General features: G+C 39.5%; 1 long non-coding RNA gene across 1 annotated transcript in view; it reads left to right on the forward strand.

Annotated features, from left to right (window-relative positions):
* LOC141630050 (uncharacterized) overlaps positions 1–19,334 on the forward strand; it is a 158,178-nt gene that overhangs the window by 127,323 nt on the left and 11,521 nt on the right. The gene's annotated exons all lie outside the window — the stretch shown is intronic.

Genomic DNA, 19,334 nt, shown 5'->3' on the forward strand with positions numbered 1-19,334 from the left:
AAAAGCTACGCGTTTTACATCAAATTGGTTACCAGAGTAAGGTTCAGATTTATTCCTTAGTAGATCTGTCTTGGGAAGTTGTTAATTATGGTTAACGACAAAGATGGTACTCCAAAAACATGGGAAGATGGTCATAACGAGTTAAAAACGGGGATGGCTGAGATGTCTTATGTTTTAAAGGAGATAGCAGTTATGTTAAAGAACAAAGAGAGAAAGAAGAAAGGGGATTCGGACAGTCCATCCAGATCTGAAGAGGATGAGCATCCAAAAGAAAAATCGAGGAACAAGAACGATGATGATCGAGGTTTAAAGCTCGATATTCCTGATTTTAATGGCAACATGGATCCAGAAAAATTCTTAGATTGGGTACGACAAACCGAGAGGGTGTGTGAGTACAAAGAATATGACGACAAGAAGCAGTTCAAGGTAGCAATTCTGAAACTTACTAAATACTCTTCTTTGTGGTACGAGAATTTAAAGAAACAAAGGAAAAAGGAAGGTAAAGCAAAGATTGAATCTTGGATTAAATTGAAGAAGCATCTCATGAAGCGGTTTCTGCCTAAAGATTACGAGCAAGAAAACTACCTAAAGCTCCAATCTTTAGCGCAAGAAAGTATGTCTGTAACCGACTACATCATGGAATTTGAAAAGATGTCCATTGTTTGCGATTTGGAAGAGAAGGAAGAATTGAGAACCGCGCTTTTTATTCGTGGCCTCAATTCGAGCCTAGCACAACGGGTGGAAATCCAGAATTATGATGGATTTAACGATGTTTGCAGGCTGGCTCTTAAATTCGAAAAACATGACAAGGGTAAGAAAGCATACAGAAATCAAGATTGGTCTAAGAAATCAGATTTTGTGTTCGAAAATAACAATCATACTATGAGCCCAAGTGGACCACAAAAAGAAGAGCCTAAGGATAAGGGGAAGAGTGTGGTTGTGGAGCCTAAGAATGCTAGTTCAAGGCGGTGTTTCAAGTGCCAAGGCTATGGGCACATAGCAAGTAAATGCCCGCAAAAGAGAGCACTTACACTACAAGAATTGGGTGAGATGTTGCCTTGTTTTGTATTACCAAACAGTCCAGTAGAGTGTAAAATCCAGAACGATGAAACCAAAGGAGAGGGTGAGTTTATCACATATGATGTCAATCCAATGAGTGATGATGACCAACTAGAAGCAGTGGTTCGAAATATGCATCTTCAAGCTGGTCCAATTGAGCCTTTTGATGATGATAATCATGAAGATGAGGAACACATAGAAGGCGGGGATGAACAGCGCAAGGTTAATGTAACCTCAGCCAAGGTTAATGAACCCTCAACCAAGGGTACTATAACCTCGACCAAGAGTACTATAACCTCAACCAAGGGTACTATAACCTCGGATAAGGTTAATATAACCTTGTTTCAGGAACTTTCAAATCTGTTTATTCATGAACCCAACAAAGTTAATCTGATGTTGGGTAAGGTATTATTAGATGATAATGATTGTTCAAGTTTTCACGACAAAGAACCTTATCAATCTCCGCTTGATAAAGCGATTAAAAAGAAGCTGTATGTTGAAGATTATCAGCATTGTTGGTTTTTAAATTCGGTTTTTGTGGAAGCTCACAGTGGTCTTACTAGCAAAAGCAAATATTGCTTCAGTTTTTCTACACTTGTGCAAGGAGGGAGGTGGGGTGGAAGGCACAAAGACACGAGATTCAAAACTCATATCCGATGCAAGGGAGGTACTGCCATCAAAGAGCTAGAAAGAACACTATTTAGGGTTGCAATTACAATCACGGATAAGTTTCTGTGGGTCGTTTTTGATCCAGGTGGCTCAAAATTTGAGGTCAAATTTTTAAAAAAACAAAAAAAAAAGAGGGAGAGAATGATGCGGGAGCATTGGAAGATAGCGAAAATAAGGTCGAAATGTAACTCCAATAACAAAAGATTTCAAATGGGTTCGAGTTATGTGATGATGCTGAAATGGGAGTGCAACAAAGGAGGAAGCAGTGAAGGCACGGTTTCCAATGCCGTGTAGGAAACACGGAATTCCAGCCGTGTATGTTACACAGTTTTCCTAAACTGTGTAAAATTAGCTTAATTAATTTAATACTGTTATTAGTTTTCGAATAAGTTTAGGAAAGCTCTGTTATTTCCTAATTCTAGTTTTATTAAGTTTCCACAAATCTGGTTGTAGCTTACTTATAATTAAATAAGCTTTCTTAGTTAGTTTAGGAAAGATAGCTTGGAAGACAAGTAGAGGAATTAGATCTCAAGTCAGATTGTGACATCGAGTAAGACTATAAATAAGGACCGATTGTGGCCTTATTTTTCAGATTATTCAGAAATAAAATTAAGAAGTTTACAGTTCGTAAAACTTGTGTTTAATCTTGCGAGATTAGATTAGGAATCTTCCTTGCGAGGCTGAGTTATAGCAAATCGAGCTATAACCTTGCGAGGTTAGAACGAGATTTAGCTATCTCTATCCCTTATTTTCGGTTCTTCATTCATAATATCCACACAATATCATCAAATCACTCATTACATTCACAATACAATCAACAATTCCGCTGAAAAATTCTACATACACAATTCGTTCTTTCAAAAGCTATGCGTTTTACATAAACCTAGCTATTCTAATTTAGAGATTAAGTGGGATGAACCCCCCCCATTTTTGATGAGTCCCACCTCTTTGATTCTTCTTGCCACCAATTTGAGACCATTTATGATGATATTTTGTGCACTAACGGTTTATTTTATGGACTTAAGCTTATTTATTGCTCCATCTCTTGCTGACGAGTGGAGTAGTTCGGTGGTTCACTTTGAAGTCTCCTATGCGTGCCTTGATAAGATATCTTATTCCTTACCTTTTAGATTTCATGTTTATATCTTATTAATTGCTTACATTTTCTCTTATATTGCTCATGCGCAGGTTTACGATAGACTTCTAAGGGCTTTGACATTCTTTTTAAAAGGACAAAGGATGATCATTTTCAAGAAGAACAAAGTGTCTAGCAAGACCTTATATTAGTGCTTCTCGGGAGGCAACCCGTGTTGATTTATCTTTGTTGAGACAATTTATAATTTTTGGACAATTTCAATTTGGTTGTAATTGTTTAAGACATTTAGTTTTCTTTCGTATTGTGGTAGCTTATCTTTTGCAGGTACTTTGCTACTTGGACTGGACTTTTCCCCCGTTTTCAAATTAGCTTAGGGGAGCTTCTACGCGGTTTTATGTTTTCTTTCCCTTCCTTTATTTCCGCATGTGTCATACCCGTCTCCCCTTGTTGTGTGTCCTTCTTTGTTTTCCACATTAAGGACAATGTGTTGTTCTAGCTTGGGGGGAGGGATTTAGTTGTCTTGTTTATCACTTTCAAATATTTGAAAAATCCAAAAAAATCCATGTGTCTTTGCATATTGTCATTCCTCTTTGCATTTCCCTTATTGTAGCTTTTTAAGCTAATGATTCGTGCTTTTAACGGGTTTGCATTCATGGGGATGTCTTGACATAGTGGGTAAGGGATGAATTATGGACAAATTAGACTTGATCTTGACATTGGTAAGCTACATATATGGTAAGGTAGAGCCTCCGGTGGCCGATCCATCTATACCCGGTCCCATCTAGGTATGTGTAGTTTCTCCTCTTGGTGTGCGTTACATCAAAATGCACAAATATGGTCTTTGTTCCATCTCTTATGATTTTTACTATCATGATTGCATTTTGAAGCCATACACCTTGTCTTTCTTACATATCTTGCCCTAAAACTACCCCTTTCATAGCTACATAATACGTAGCCTACCTTTGTTGAGCTAGTGACTTGCTAATTGTGTTGGGGTGCTCTCTTATTTGGGATATGGTTATTTGTTACTATTGTGAGCATTGTTGTTACGGGATTGCTGATTCCCGTAACTTGGTGAATGATTGGTTAGAAAAAAGAGATTTGAGAAAGGATTTAAAAAAAAAAAAAAGATACAAAATGAATGAAAAACAAAGAAAGAAGCTTGAAAAAAAATGAGAAAAAGGATGAAAAGAAGAGAAGAAGAATGAGTTGCTTCAATGTTTTATAAAGTATTTGATTTGGGAAGTGTTTTATTGCTTCGTAATAAAAAATGAGCCAATATGCTGCTTTTGGCTCTAATTGTTGTCACTTGGGAAGGTTGATATTGGAATAAGCATTCTTTGTACATTTGGATGTCGCTAGCTTGACATTAGCTCCACATGACCAAAAACATTTGTCCACCTTCTTACCCATTTCGCCTAGCCTTCTTCTATTTCTTCCTAGCTTCTTTTCTTGTGCATTAGTCATGATTGGCATTATCTTGTTGATTTGGAATATTTACCATACTAGATTGCGGGCGCATTCTGTTGAGGCGTAGATAGGAGAGTGTAGGAAATATCGGTATACTTCCCTTTAAATTGTAAGGATTATAACGAAATTATGTTTATGAATACTAGTCATAAAAGAAATTACATAAACAAAATAGAATAGGGATGAAGATTCAACCTTTGGTCCTAGCAAAAAGGCCTAATAACAATATCAAAATAATATTCGCCTAATCGTTGCACCCAAGATGCTCCGAGAAATGCCCCTCAAATTGCTAGAATGAGATCCCCAAATTCACTAATTAATTTAGGGTTTTTTGTGATTTTTGATGAGAGAATGTTAGGTCAAAAATTAGGTCTGAAAAATGAATCCCCTCCTCCCTCTTTAACCGTGTAAGATAGGTGAGAATTAGGGTTTCTTTCTTTCCTTTTTTTCGGTTTAAGTAACAACCAAAAATAAGGATAAAATCCTCTTATTTTCGGTTATTCTTAAATTATATATAATGTGTATATTTATCCAATTGTCTATATATCGACATGTATTAATAAGTCCACTTATAACAGTTTGCAATCGATTTATCAATACCAGTCTGTCAACATTTATTATGACAATATTGTATAATATATACATTAACTATAAATATCGCATATTTATAATTTGCTAATTAAATATAACTGATTACATTTAATTACGAATTAACATCTTAATTCGTTTAAGCTAACATTATATACATTAATTAAATATAACATATTATATTCAATTTACGAATTGACAGTTAATTCGTCTCAGCTAATATTATTTAATTGCATTAAATAATCGTCTCATCATCACATTGACTAACTGTTTAGTCAAATACATGGACTAACCTTTTAGTCATATAAGGGATCAATGTGATTACATTTCCATAATCACATCTCTCAAACACATCCTTTAGGTGTGACTTTTAGGGACCAGTTGATCACCGCCATCAGTATGATAATAACGTCAAACTTTCCAGCAAGCCAATCGTTATTAGGTAATCGTTAATCAATTGATAAAATACTAAGTTTGACTTATGGCTCATTGAACCCACCATCAATCGACTGCACAATATAATAGCCAGAGTTATCAGCTCATGTAGGCGATTACGGACCAAAACAAATATAATGTAATTCAGTTCACTTTGTGGCGTTCAATGTTGTCAGTACAATCCACATGAAAAACAAAATATGAAATAAAACGATGAAGTTATAAATAGTATATGAAAAAGATAATGTATCGAGTTCATAATCAACTACTACAACTCAGGAACACGTTTAATTCCCATGGAAATAACGTGCCCTTCATGCTTATCATAATTCAACGGTTTAGTGAGAGGATCCGCGATGTTATCATCCGAAGCTATCTTGTCAATCACTATCTCCTCTTGCTCCACGTAATCACGAATCAGGTGAGCCTTTCGATGTACATGTCTAGACTTGTTGCTAGACTTAGGCTCCTTAGCCTGGAATATGGCACCTCTATTGTCACAGTAGATGGTGATCGGGTCATTCGAACTAGGAACTATCGTAAGTCCTTTTAAGAATTGACGCATCCATATAGCTTCCTTTGCTGCTTCCGAAGCGGCATAGTACTCGGATTCAGTGGTATATCTGCTATAACAACCTGTTTGGAACTCTTCCAGCTGACCGTAGCACCATTAAGAGTGAAGACGAACCAGGACTGAGATTTTGAATCATCTCGATCCGTTTGGAAGCTAGCATCTACGTAACCGATTGCCCATAGCTTAGTATCTCCTCCATAAGTCAATACCATATCCTTAGTCCTCCGTAGGTACTTAAGGATGTTTTTAACAGCTATCCAGTGTGTTTCACCTGGATTCTTTTGGTACTGACTCGTCATACTCAATGCATATGCCACGTCTGGACGTGTGCAAATCATGGCATACATGATTGATTCTATGGCTGATGCATAAGGAACACGACTCATGCGCTCAATCCCTTCAGGCGTTGTGGGTGACTGAGACTTGCTCAAATGCATCCCAGACGTCATTAGAAGGTTCCCCTTCTTGGAGTTGGTCATTCTTAACCTTTCAAGAATCTTATCCAAATAAGACTCCTGACTCAGTGATAACGTCCGTCGTGATCTATCTCGATAGATGCGGATTCCCAATTTGCGTTGTGCCTCACCCAGATCTTTCATCTGGAAATGGTTCTTCAACCATCCTTTAACCGAATATAAGAGAGGAATGTCACTCCCAATGAAGAGTATGTCATCGACATACAATATCAAGAAAACAATCTTGCTCCCACTCGACTTGATATATAAGAATGGTTCTTGGACTGATCGAGTGAAACCATACTCTTTTATCACTTGGTCGAAACGATGATTCCAACTCCGAGAAGCTTGCTTAAGTCCATAAATGGAACGCTTAAGCTTGCACACTTTCCTAGGATTTTCAGGATCTATGAAACCTTCGGGTTGTACCATGTACAACTCTTCCTCTAAATAACCGTTTAAGAAGGCGGTTTTCACATCTATTTGCCAAATTTCATCGTCATGAAAAGCGGCAATCGCTAAGATTATCCGAATGGAACGTAACATGACTACGGGTGAAAAAATTTCATCATAATGCAATCCGTGCACTTGAGTGAAACCTTTTGCCACTAGTCGTGCCTTATAGGTATCTGGTTGCCCGTCTACAGAACACTTTATTTTGTAAAGCCATTTGCACTGTAGAGGTTTTACCTTATTAGGTAAATCAACAAGATCCCATACGTTATTCTCATACATTGAGTTCATCTCGGATTTCATGGTTTCAAGCCATAGCTTTGAGTCGGAACAGGTTATGGCACCTTTATAGGTAGCGGGTTCATTACTCTCTAGGAGCAAAACGTCACTCTTCTCGACCATACCAATGTATCTGTCCGGAGGATTAGAGACTCTACCCGACCTCCTAGGTTCCTGAGGAATATTAACCGTATCATCAGTTGGAGGAACAACTTCCTCCATCCGTTCCTCGATTGTTGGTTCTGGAATCTCCGACAGCTCGAAGGTTTTATTACTTGACTTGTTCTCGAGAAATTCTTTCTCTAAGAACATTGCACTAGCCGCAACAAAAACTCGATGTTCGGTAGGCGAATAGAAGTAATGACCAAACATTCCTTTTGGATAACCAATAAAGTATGTCTTGACCGATCGCCGGCCGAGCTTATCCTCGTGTCTCCACTTTACATAAGCCTCGCAGCCCCAAACCCGAATAAAGGACAAGTTGGGTACCGTTCCCTTCCACATTTCATATAGAGTCTTGTTGACAGCTTTAGTCGGACTTCGGTTAAGTATAAGAGCAGCTGACAAAAGAGCAAAACCCCATAATGAATCAGGTACAACCGTGTGACTCATCATGGATCGAACCATATCAAGTAATGTTCGATTTCTCCGTTCGGACACACCATTTAATTGAGGTGTTCCAGGTGGAGTTAACTGTAAAACGATTCCACAGTCTTTAAGGTGTTGATCAAACTCATTTGAAAGATACTCGCCACCCCGATCTGAATGGAGTGCTTTAACCTTTCTACCCAGTTGCTTTTCAACCTTATTCTGGTATTCCTTGAATTTCTCAAAAGACTCACTTTTATGCTTCATTAAGTAGACATATCCGTATCTACTCAAATCATCCTTGAAAGTGATAAAATATCTATAGCCATCTCTAGCGATAATTGACATAGGTCCACATACATTAGTATGTATGAATCCTAATAGGTCACTAGCGCGCATTCCAACACCTTTGAAGGAAATTCGAGTCATTTTGACGATAAGACGTGATTCACACGTGCCAAATGTAGAAAAATCGAATGCGGGAATATTCCCATTCTTGACGAGTTTCTTTACACGTTTTTCATTTATGTGTCCCATTCGACAATGCCATAGATAGGTTTGATCTTTGTCACCAACCTTTAATTTCTTATTATTCACGTGTAATATATCCGTGGTTTGATCTAAGATGTAAATTCCATTCATGGAAACTGCTTTGCCATAAACCATTTCATTAAAAGAGAAAATACAGCTATTATCCTTTATTGAAAATGCAAAACCGTCTTTATCGAGTACGGAAACAGAATGTTCTTAGATAAACTGGGTACATAGTAACAGTTATATAAATATAACTCAAACCACTAGGGAGCTGGATTACATATGTTCCCATTGAGACTGCAGCAACTCGTGCTCCATTCCCAACTCTCAGGTCCACATCACCCTTTGCGAAGGGTTTGATGTTTTTTAGGCCCTGCAAATGATTACACAGATGAGAACCACAACCAGTATCAAGTACCCAATTTCCGAAACTTGCATGGTTAATCTCAATCATATGAATATAAGATGACATACCATTAGGAGTGACACGGCCTGCTTTTATGTCCTCGCGGTACACGGGACAGTTCCTCCTCCAATGACCAGTCTTGTGACAATGGTGGCACTCAATGTCACCGCCCTTGCTCTTTGCCTTGCCTTGTGAGCCACTAGTCTCACCAGGCCCACTCTTACCGCTTCCTGTCTTCTTAAACTTTGGCTTACCTACAGTTAGGTCGCCGGGAGCTTTGCCCTTACCCTTATTCTTGTTGGAAATCATGAGAACATCTTGCTTCATGCTCCCACTCAATTTCATATCCTTCTCGGTCTGTACGAGAAGTGAGTGTAGCTCATGAGGACTTTTCTTCATGTCATTCATGTAGTAATTTGCCCTGAAAAGGGCAAAACCATCATGAAGTGAATGAAGCATACGGTCAATGACTATGCTCTCACTGATTTTGCAATCAAGTGCCTCCAATTTCTCGACAATCTCAATCATGTTAAGAATGTGTGGGCTAACCGGTTGGCCCTTTTGGAGTTTCGCATCAAAGAAGCGACAGGTATGCTCATAAGTGTCTTTGCAAATTGATTTCCATTGCAAAGATGAGTACGTTCTTTATCGCACCCGCTTCCATGACGAAGTCACTATAAGCAAGTGACTCATTAACTCCTGCATTGGGGCCTAGGTTTACCGGTATTGGCTCAGTTAAGTACTTGAGCTTACTGTCAGCAATGACAGCATTCCGCAATGATGCCTCCCAGTCCGCAAAGTTGGACTCGACATTTTTCAGACGTGTGAACCGATTCATGCGGTCCATGAAAGCTTTCAGCCAGGGCTCGCATCCAAGTGTGGCACTTGGCATTGGGATTTCGTTATTTCCAGCCATTTGTTGTAACAGTATTATCAATATAAACGAATTCTACACTGCGAAAAGAAGAATAAAATATAATAACCATACTCATCGTTATGATTTAAGTCTAATGCAATATTGTTATAACGCGAAGACTCAAGCATTTATACAATTGACCTCCCTCAAGAATTATACAAATGATTCCAAGACTCAATTATCTGTAAATTGATAAGCCAACCTTTTGGCTAATTCTACTGTTAGAATTCTTGGTCGATAAATTTCTGTAAATTCTATCTTTAGTCCATCATAATCACGAGAAACTCTTCGGATTATAACGTTGAGGTAAACTAAGTCAACACAAACTACTTACCCAACGTAGAAGGGGTCATATGGAGAGTAAGATCCTATATGCCTACCGACGGAGAAGGGATTCATAGTTGTTTGCCCTTATAAAGACTAGTCTCAATTTCAGTTTTAGAGGAAGATCCCATCAACTTTATTTTAATTCATTTTAAGTGAACTAATATCTTAGCATGCGAGAATTAATAGACTAAGGTGATGGCTTAAAAAGTGTGACATTTGTATGTCTATGAAAACTAACATTCAATCTATATGAGTCAATTTTCATGCATTTTAGTAGGTGGTTTGGTTTAGGCGGAATATGATGCACTAACTATCATGTGAATGAAAAGCAAAAAGAATGGAAAAACGTAAAACAAAATAAAGTCCTAGTGTGGCCTATCTACCAAAAAGAACATAAATACAACTTTGGAATCCATCCTAGGACCCGAGAAGCTTGTCTTGATGTTCCATCTTGGTCCATGTAGCGGGAGTGAGCAATCCAATCTCCATCTTTAGTCTTCTCAAAATTACAATTTAAAAATTACATAATAAACCTATTTACATTCTAATTTCAAAATCGTATTAATTAAAGAAAACCAAACGGAGATACGAGATCTCAAATTACATTAAAAATTATGTTTCCATCATTACGAAAACATAATTTAAATAAGGTCACACTAGGTATTACAAATTACAACCGATTGCAAAAATACGTAAATAAAACCATTCAACAAAACATTCAACTAAAAAAAATTGCATCAACTAATAAATTAAACATGCAAGACATAATTTCTTAATTATGTAGATTAATTTATCCAAACCACCTATTTAAATGATTAAATTATGTGACAATTCCTCAATTACTCACAACAATTTCATTCTTAATTCACATTAATCTTGTAGTATGAATTAATCCAACATTATTTTAAACTTCTTTAAAATAATTAGGTATCTAAAAATTGTGAACTTCTTCACAACAATTAATCATACATTATTAATTTAATGTATAATCAATATTGGCCAAAAACAAAACAAACAAAAAAACAAAAATTCCTTTTTTTTTATTTGTTCTCGGCAAAAGAGGAAAAAAAAAAAAAAAAAAAAAAAAAAAACAGGTTTTTTTTTTCTTTTTCGGCATATAGCAAAAATAAAAAAACAGCCTCCTTTTTTTTCTTTTCTCGGCAATTACCCTTTAACATAAACAAAAACAGCCCATTTTCTCTCGGCATTTCAGCAAAAAACCGAAACAAAAATAGGAAATTTTTTTTTTTTTTTAAGCTCACGGCTTTCAACCGTTTATACTAACTTTTGTCGAGAAAAAAAATGTAGACAAAAAGTTTAATGTTGCTAATATATAATGATTGACATAAACATCATCTATTAATTTAAACATGGATTCAAACTTCATAATTCAATTTAACCTCTTAAAATGAATATACAAATTATGAAAAAATCGATTATCCATATATATGATTCATCACAATTGATTTGAACATGATTAAATTAAGTTCTATGCCTAAACTATATAGCAAAAACAATTTATCAACAATGAAACAATTTCCATTTACATTTTAATTTAATCCTCATTAAATCAAACATCTACAAATTCATCATATAATCATTTTAACTTATTAAAACAACAAAATGAGCAATATTTTTCAAGGTTGAGAATAAAAAGTTCCCTCTAGGGTTTCCTTGGGAGGGTCTGGCCCCTAGGGTTTTGCCTAGGTCTTGCCCCTGATTGACAGGCCTACAATCATTATTTTCTCATTTTTCAAGGTTTCTTTTGCTTCTATTCAACCATTACAGCATGGCAATGCAAACCCTACAAAATAACCTAAATATTAATAGTCTTTTTGGAGAAGATGAGGAGGAGGTGGCGAAGAGCGAGAGGCGACGCTTGACTGGGTGGGAGAGACGGACGGTGATGGAGGGAGGCATGGGTTATGCGTCTAAGGGAGGTTGTGGACGGAACGAAACGTAAATCAGAAAGCCCTAATTGACACAATGATTAGGGCTTGGAAGACGAAGGAGGTATTTAAGGGAGAAGTGCTTGATAAATAGAAGAAATTGGTGGTTTTCAGATTTACTTGTGAGGAGGATAAGAAGCGGGTGCTAAAGGAGCAGCCATGGCATTTCGAGAGGCATGTTCTTCTGCTAGCAGACCTTCGGGAGGATGCGATTCCGACTGAGGTACCTTTATTTTTCTCTCCCATCTGGGTGCGTGTCTACAATTTACCAATTGTTGGGCGTCTAAACATGGAAAATGCAATCAATATTGGAAATATGGTGGGTACGTTTGTGGACGTCGATAATTCTGTTAACCCGGAGATTAATAGATCGATGCGTATTAGGGTTGTAATCGATGTTCGTAAACCGTTGCTGGACAAGATTAATCTCAGGGGGAGTGGGGGAAAGGTTTGGACAGTTAGGTTGAGCTATGAAGGCCTACCACTGTTCTGCTATGTGTGTGGAAGGTTGGGCCACGGGGAGAAGGACTGTGGGGAAAGGAAAGGGTTGATAGGGGAGGATAGGAAATATGGAGATTGGCTGAAAGCATCGCCATGGCGTGTGGCAAGAAGACCTGATGGGGGTGCGGGAGAGAGGGGTAGCTGTGCTAAGAAGTTGTCTTTTGACGTGGAAGAAGCTACTAGGGGAGAGGAGGAGGAAGTTGACAGGATGGTGGAGATGTTACGGGATATGAGGCTAAGAAGTGAAGAGAACAGACAGGGGAGAGGGGAAGGCCAGGAGGAGGAAATAGTGAAGAGGACGAAGATGAGGTGCATGGATTCGAGGAATCTGGGAGGCAGCAATGACTTGAAATTGAAACGGGTTGAAAGGAGGGTAGGGGGTCCTGACAGCCGAGTGGTGGCGAGGAAATATATTAAAATACGAAAGGAGAAGGTTGAGAGGATGAATGATGGGGTAGGGAGTGTTGAGAGGGGTCCTGGTGTAGGGTGTAAAAGGGGTGGCGAGGGGGTTATATGGAGCGAGAACATAAATGAGGAGAGCTGGGCAAGGAAGAAACAGTGTGGCAATGAGTGTGACGATGATACAGTATCAAAAGTAGCGGTGACTGACGGAGACCAGCACCGCGAACAACAATGAAAATATTAAGTTGGAACTGTCAAGGGTTGGGCAATCCCTTGACGGTGAGTACCCTCAGCGATTGGTGCTGGAGGGAGTGCCCAAACATCGTCTTTGTGATGGAGACGATGATTAGGGATAGGGAGCTGACTAAAATTAGGAGTAAGTGTGGTTATACTTCGGGCTTGTGCTTAAGCAGTAGGGGAAGATCAGGAGGGCTGGGATTTTGGTGGAAAAATATTGATGCGGAGTTAATTTCTCACGATAAGAATCATGTGATGGTAGAGGTGAAAAATGCGAGTGGTGAACCGGGGTGGAGAGCTGTGGGGATTTACGGGTGGCCGGATGCGGAGAGTAAGCATCTAACATGGAGAATGATTCGCAGCCTACGGCGATCATCGACGATCCCTATCATTCTTTTTGGAGACTTCAATGAGATTTTAAGTCTTAATGAGAAGGAGGGGGGAAGAGGTAGGAGGGAGGCTCAGATGGATGCCTTTAGGGAAACTCTCGATGACTGTGCTTTGCTGGATTTAGGATACAGGGGTAGTATCTTTACGTGGAAACGAGGAAATTCGCCTGAAACAATTATTCGAGAGAGATTGGACAAAGCTGTTGCGACTAAGGAATGGTGGGAGATGTATCCTTCGGCCACGACTTTTGTTTACCCGCTATATGCCTCTGATCACGCTGCTATTCTTATTAAAGAGGAAGGAAATCAGGGGGAAGCAGGGAATAGACAGAGGAGTTTCAAGTTTGAGCCACTGTGGCTTTCGGATACCGAGTGCGGGCAGGTGGTAAAGCAGGCATGGGAGACTGGGCAGGGGCATGATATTGAGGATAGGGTCAAGTCTTGTGCTACTAAGCTAAGGGGATGGGCTCGAATTAAATTTGGGGATGTAAAGAAGAAGTTGAGAAACAGAGAGGATGAGCTACTGAAATGGCAATGTCGACCACCCTCGGCGGATATGTTAGCAAATTGCCAGAGAATAGTACAGGAAATCGAGGTGCTTCGGAAGCAGATAGAGACGTACTGGTATACACGGTCTAGGCGCCTAGAGCTTCGGGACGGGGATAAGAATACGGCATAATTTCATCATAAGGCCACACAGCGCAGGCGACGGAATAAAATTGAGGGGTTGGAAGATGATGAGGGGCGGTGGAAAACGGGGTCCGAGGAGGTTCATGGCATTATAACCGAGTATTTTTCTCATCCTGTTTGCTACGAGCAATCCAAATCGGGTTTTTGAAGTCTTTGAGTTGGGTGCCGAGGAATGTCACAAGAGAGATGGCGGAAGTCCGGACAGACTAAGTAATGAGGAAATAAAAGAAGCTTTATTCCGGATGCATCCTAATAAAGCACCGGACCGACGGGATGAGCGCACTGTTTTACCAAAAATTTTGGGATGTTGTGGGAATGGATGTGTGTGGGTTTGTTAAAGATTGGTGGCGTGGTTGTAGGGGCTTGGAGAGTATCAATTCGACAGCCGTGGTGCTCATACCAAAATGCAATAGTCCGAGGAAAATTACTGAATATAGGCCGATTAGTTTGTGTAATGTGTTATACAAAATCATTTCAAAAACGCTAGCTAATCGCCTAAAAGGTTTTCTTAATGGGATTATCTCTGAAAACCAAAGTGCATTTACACCGGGGAGATTAATTACGGACAATGCATTAATCGCTTCTGAAACGTTCTATGCCATGAAAAGAGGTGGGGAAGGGAAGACGGGTAACGTTGCTTTGAAATTGGATATGAGCAAGGCGTATGATAGGGTGGAGTGGAGCTTTCTGGAGGCGGTCATGGGTCGAATGGGTTTCTCTAACGAGTGGTGTAAGCGGATTATGGAATGTGTTTCTACGGTGTCTCATTCCTTTCTCGTCAATGGGCAGCCTACGGAGTATGTGCTCCCGAGTCGGGGCCTTAGACAAGGCGATCCTATCTCACCATATCTTTTCTTATTATGTGCGGATGTTTTTTCCTTTATGCTAAGGAAGGCGGTTGAGGATGGCACCCTTCACGGAGCTCGTGTGTGTCGAGGGGCACCAAGAGTGTCTCATCTTTTTTTCGCGGATGATTGTATTCTTTTTGCGAGGGCTAATGTTAGGGAATGCTCCAAAATAGCTGAAATTATCAGCAAATATGAGGGAGCTTCGGGGCAGAAAATTAATTATGATAAGTCCGAAATTGTGTTTAGCAAAAAGGTCACAGTTAATAGCAGGGAAACCATTCGAAACGTGCTTGGGGTTCGGGAAGTCGACCGGTATGAGAAGTATCTTAGATTACCCACCATCATTGGTAGATCCAAGAAGGCTATTTTTGCGGGAATTAAAGAGAGGATATGGAAGAAGCTGCAAGGATGGAAGGAGCGATTATTGTCTAAGCCCGGAAAAGAAATTGTTATTAAAGCGGTGGCTCAAGCTATACCCACTTATATGATGAGTTTGTTTGCGGTCCCGGAGAGCATAATTGATGAGCTGCATGGTATTATGGCCAGATTCTGGTGGGGGTCAACGGAGACGGAAAGAAAGCTGCATTGGTGGTCGTGGAATAAGCTTTGTCAGCCTAAGAATGTTGGGGGGATGGGCTTTCGAGATCTGAGAGTGTTTAATCAAGCACTTCTTGCGAAGCAAGTTTGGAGGCTTTTGTCAAAGCCTGACTCGCTTGTTGGTCGGGTTTTCAAGGCCAAATATTTCCCGCATAGTTCAGTCCTAGAGGTGAGACGGGGATATGACCCGAGTTACATATGGAGGAGTCTTTGGAACTCGAAATCTATGCTATTAGACGGGTTGAGATGGAGGGTGGGCAATGGTCAAGACATTAATGTTTGGGATTGTGCGTGGTTACCGGGAGAAAATTCGAGCCGTGTTCCGCACCCAAATATTGAAGCTGACCCCTCTCTTAAAGTTGCAGACTTTATCGATCCCCATAATGCGTCGTGATTGAAAGGTAGGATTCAAGCCACTTTTAATCATGAGGATGCTAAGCTCATTCTTAGTATACCTCTTAGCCGGAGGCTGCCCAAGGACCTGCTATTCTGGTGGCCAACCAAGAACGGGATATTCTCAGTACGATCATGCTATTGGCTGGGAATGTCCCACCAAAACTCTCCCACTTCCTATGGAGAGCGTGCGTTAATATTTTGGCTGTCAGGAGTAATTTAGCGTATCGACATTGTCTCCAAGATTCTACATGCGACTTGTGCAGGGAGGCTTCTGAGACTGTGAACCATGCTTTGCTTGAGTGTGGATGGGCTAGGCAAATTTGGGCAGAGAGTGAGTTTTCGAGGTTGGTGGAGGAGGTTCCAAATGATTCCTTTGCTAAACGGCTGTTGTGGTTGCTGCAACGGGTTGATAAGGTGTCCCGAGGTAAGTTCCTAGCTTTGCTCTGGGCCGTATGGTACATGAGGAATTTACATGTTTTTGATGATGAGGGATTACGGCCTGCTGTTGTGATTATGGGAATGACAAGATTGGTGGTGGACTATGATAAGTATAGACACGAGGTGGGGGTCCAATCAAACAATAGCTCGGTGGAACGGATGAGAACATGGGTTGCTCCCCCTATGGGCGTGGTGAAGATTAACACAGATGCAGCAGTGTTTGGTAATGGGGAGGTAGGCTTGGGGATGGTGGGACGTGACACAGAGGGGAGGGTCATTGTAATCGGGTGCAGACGGGTGGAGGCTGGGTGGGAAGCAACCATTGCAGAGGCAAAGGCGCTGGAATTCGGGGTGGAAGTCGCAGCTAAGATGAAGTTCCTTAGTGTCATTTTCGAAAGTGATGCAAAGAACGTGGTTAGTGCTGTGGAGAAGGGGACAGAAGACCGATGCCCGCTAGGACTATGTATCGCTGATATTCGTAGTTACGCTTCTTCCTTTAATTCTTGTAGATGGTCTCATGTGTGCCGGGAAGGTAATACCGTGGCACATCATTCTGCTAGATTGTGTACTGAAAGTGGTGATGAAGTCTTGTACTCTTCGAATTTTCCGAGTGCGATTTTAGCATTGGCGGAAATTGATTTAATATAATTCACCATTTTACCTCAAAAAAAAAACAACAAAATGAATGAATCAAAATGGAAATAAGAACAACAAAACAAAAAAAACAACACACGGCTGAAAAAAAATTCATCCGGCAAAAAAAAAAAAATCAAAACAGCCGAAACATATTTTTTTTTCTTCAAATTTGTTTAAATTCAATTTTGAAAATCATCAAAAATAATTTCGTGGCCTCGGCTCTGATACCACTTGTAGGAAATATCGGTATACTTCCTTTTAAATTATAAGGATTATAACGAAATGATGTTTATGAATACTAGTCATAAAAGAAATTACATAAAAAAAATAGAATAGAGATGAAGATTCAACCTTTGGTCTTAGCAAAAAGGCCTAAGAACAATATCAAAATGATATTCGCCTAATCGTTGCACCCAAGATGCTCCGAGAAATGCCCCTCAAATTGCTAGAATGAGATCCCCAAATTCACTAATTAATTTAAGGTTTTTTGTGATTTTTGATGAGAGAATGTTAGGTCAAAAATTAGGTCTGAAAAATGAATCCCCTCCTCCCTCTTTAACCGTGTAAGATAGGTGAGAATTAGGGTTTCTTTCTTTCCTTTTTTTCGGTTTAAGTAACAACCAAAAATAAGGATAAAATCCTCTTATTTTCGGTTATTCTTAAATTATATATAATGTGTATATTTATCCAATTGTCTATATATCGACATGTATTAATAAGTCCACTTATAACGATTTTGCGATCGATTTATCAATACCATCTGTCAAGATTTATTATGACAATATTGTATAATATATACATTAACTATAAATATCGCATATTTATAATTTGCTAATTAAATATAACTGATTACATTTAATTACGAATTAACATCTTAATTCGTTTAAGCTAACATTATATACATTACCTAAATATAACATATTATATTCAATTTACGAATAGACAGTTAATTCGTCTCAGCTAATATTATTTAATTGCATTAAATAATCGGCTCATCATCACATTGACTAACTGTTTAGTCAAATACATGGACTAACCTTTTAGTCATATAAGGCATCAATGTGATTACATTTCCATAATCACATCTCCCAAACACATCCTTTAGGGACCAGTTGATCACCGCCATCAGTATGATAATAACGTCAAACTTTCCAGTAAGCCAACTGTTATTAGGTAATCGTTAATCAACTGATAAAATACTAAGTATACCCTTGTGAACCTATAAGAAATTTATAAATGTTATCACACTAATTGTGGAGGACACAAGCTCCAACAGAGAGTGTCTCATTCACATATAATGTCTTATTCATTTTATGAGTGTGAGTGTCCGTGAGGAGTCTGATGTCTTATAAGATCATGCAAGAGTTGAAATGTCTATGTGAAACCTTTGTGCTAGGTCGTCGTGTAAATCTCATCCATGTTTTGCATTTCCCTATACCCATGTTGTTTCGGGATTTGATTCATTGTTCTTGGTTAGCTACTTGACGGGATTTGTATTTGGATGAGGTGATTGTTGCTCGTGCCCTTGTCCTTGTCATTTTGTGTGCTTGCTTGAGGAAAAACAAGGGTTTAGCTTGGGAGAGTTTGATAGGTGCATTTTATATATACATTTCACCCCTTATCTAGCTCAGTTTTGTATTATTTATCCGCTCTTGTGAGTGATTAGTTGAGCTAATTTCACCTTTGGTAGAATTTATTGTGTTTATATTTAATGTAGGAATTGGAGCGGTTTTTCCGTCATTTCCTTACACCTAGAAGAATCCCGAGTAAGGCGGAGCTAATTACGAGCATTTGAGCTAAAAATGACTTGTCATGTAATATTTCAATTCACGACTCAAGGGAATGAATTTCAAATAAGCTCAAAAGAATAAAGTGAGACGGTGCATATATGTTAAGCTTAAAGACGGATGTTATGCCCAAATGATGACGAGTTTTATACTCAAGTGAAGACGGGTTCAAGCCCAACCTATGCTAGTTACGACCCCTGGCCAAATAAGCTTTGGTGCAAGTTAGAGGCGTGTGTGTTGCAGCACCACGGCCTGGCCGTCGGAGATGGGTTCGTGCTCAAGTATTACGAAATTAAAGCTCGATGATGCAAGCTCACAACCCCAGGTCTTTGAGTCATGTTTATGCTTGTTTGATGACGGAAGCTAGCCCAAAGGAGGCCTGGCTATGATCCCTAACCCACTGCCAGTCATGGTGGCTGCGTGGTGGTGGTTGCCTGGTGGTTACGTGGTGGTTTCTTGGTTTGTGTGGTGTTGTAGCGCACATCGAGGAGCACCACGGCCTGGTTCCTGCAACCCGGATCAAAGTTGATGTCCCCGACCCCACGGGATCATGCTTGTGTACACAAGAATGGAGAAATTAGAGCTGGTGACCTGAGCAGTCACGTCCCCAATCGG

The sequence above is a fragment of the Silene latifolia genome, chromosome Y, assembly GCF_048544455.1.
Source record: "Silene latifolia isolate original U9 population chromosome Y, ASM4854445v1, whole genome shotgun sequence".
NCBI classification, from domain to species: Eukaryota; Viridiplantae; Streptophyta; class Magnoliopsida; order Caryophyllales; family Caryophyllaceae; genus Silene; species Silene latifolia.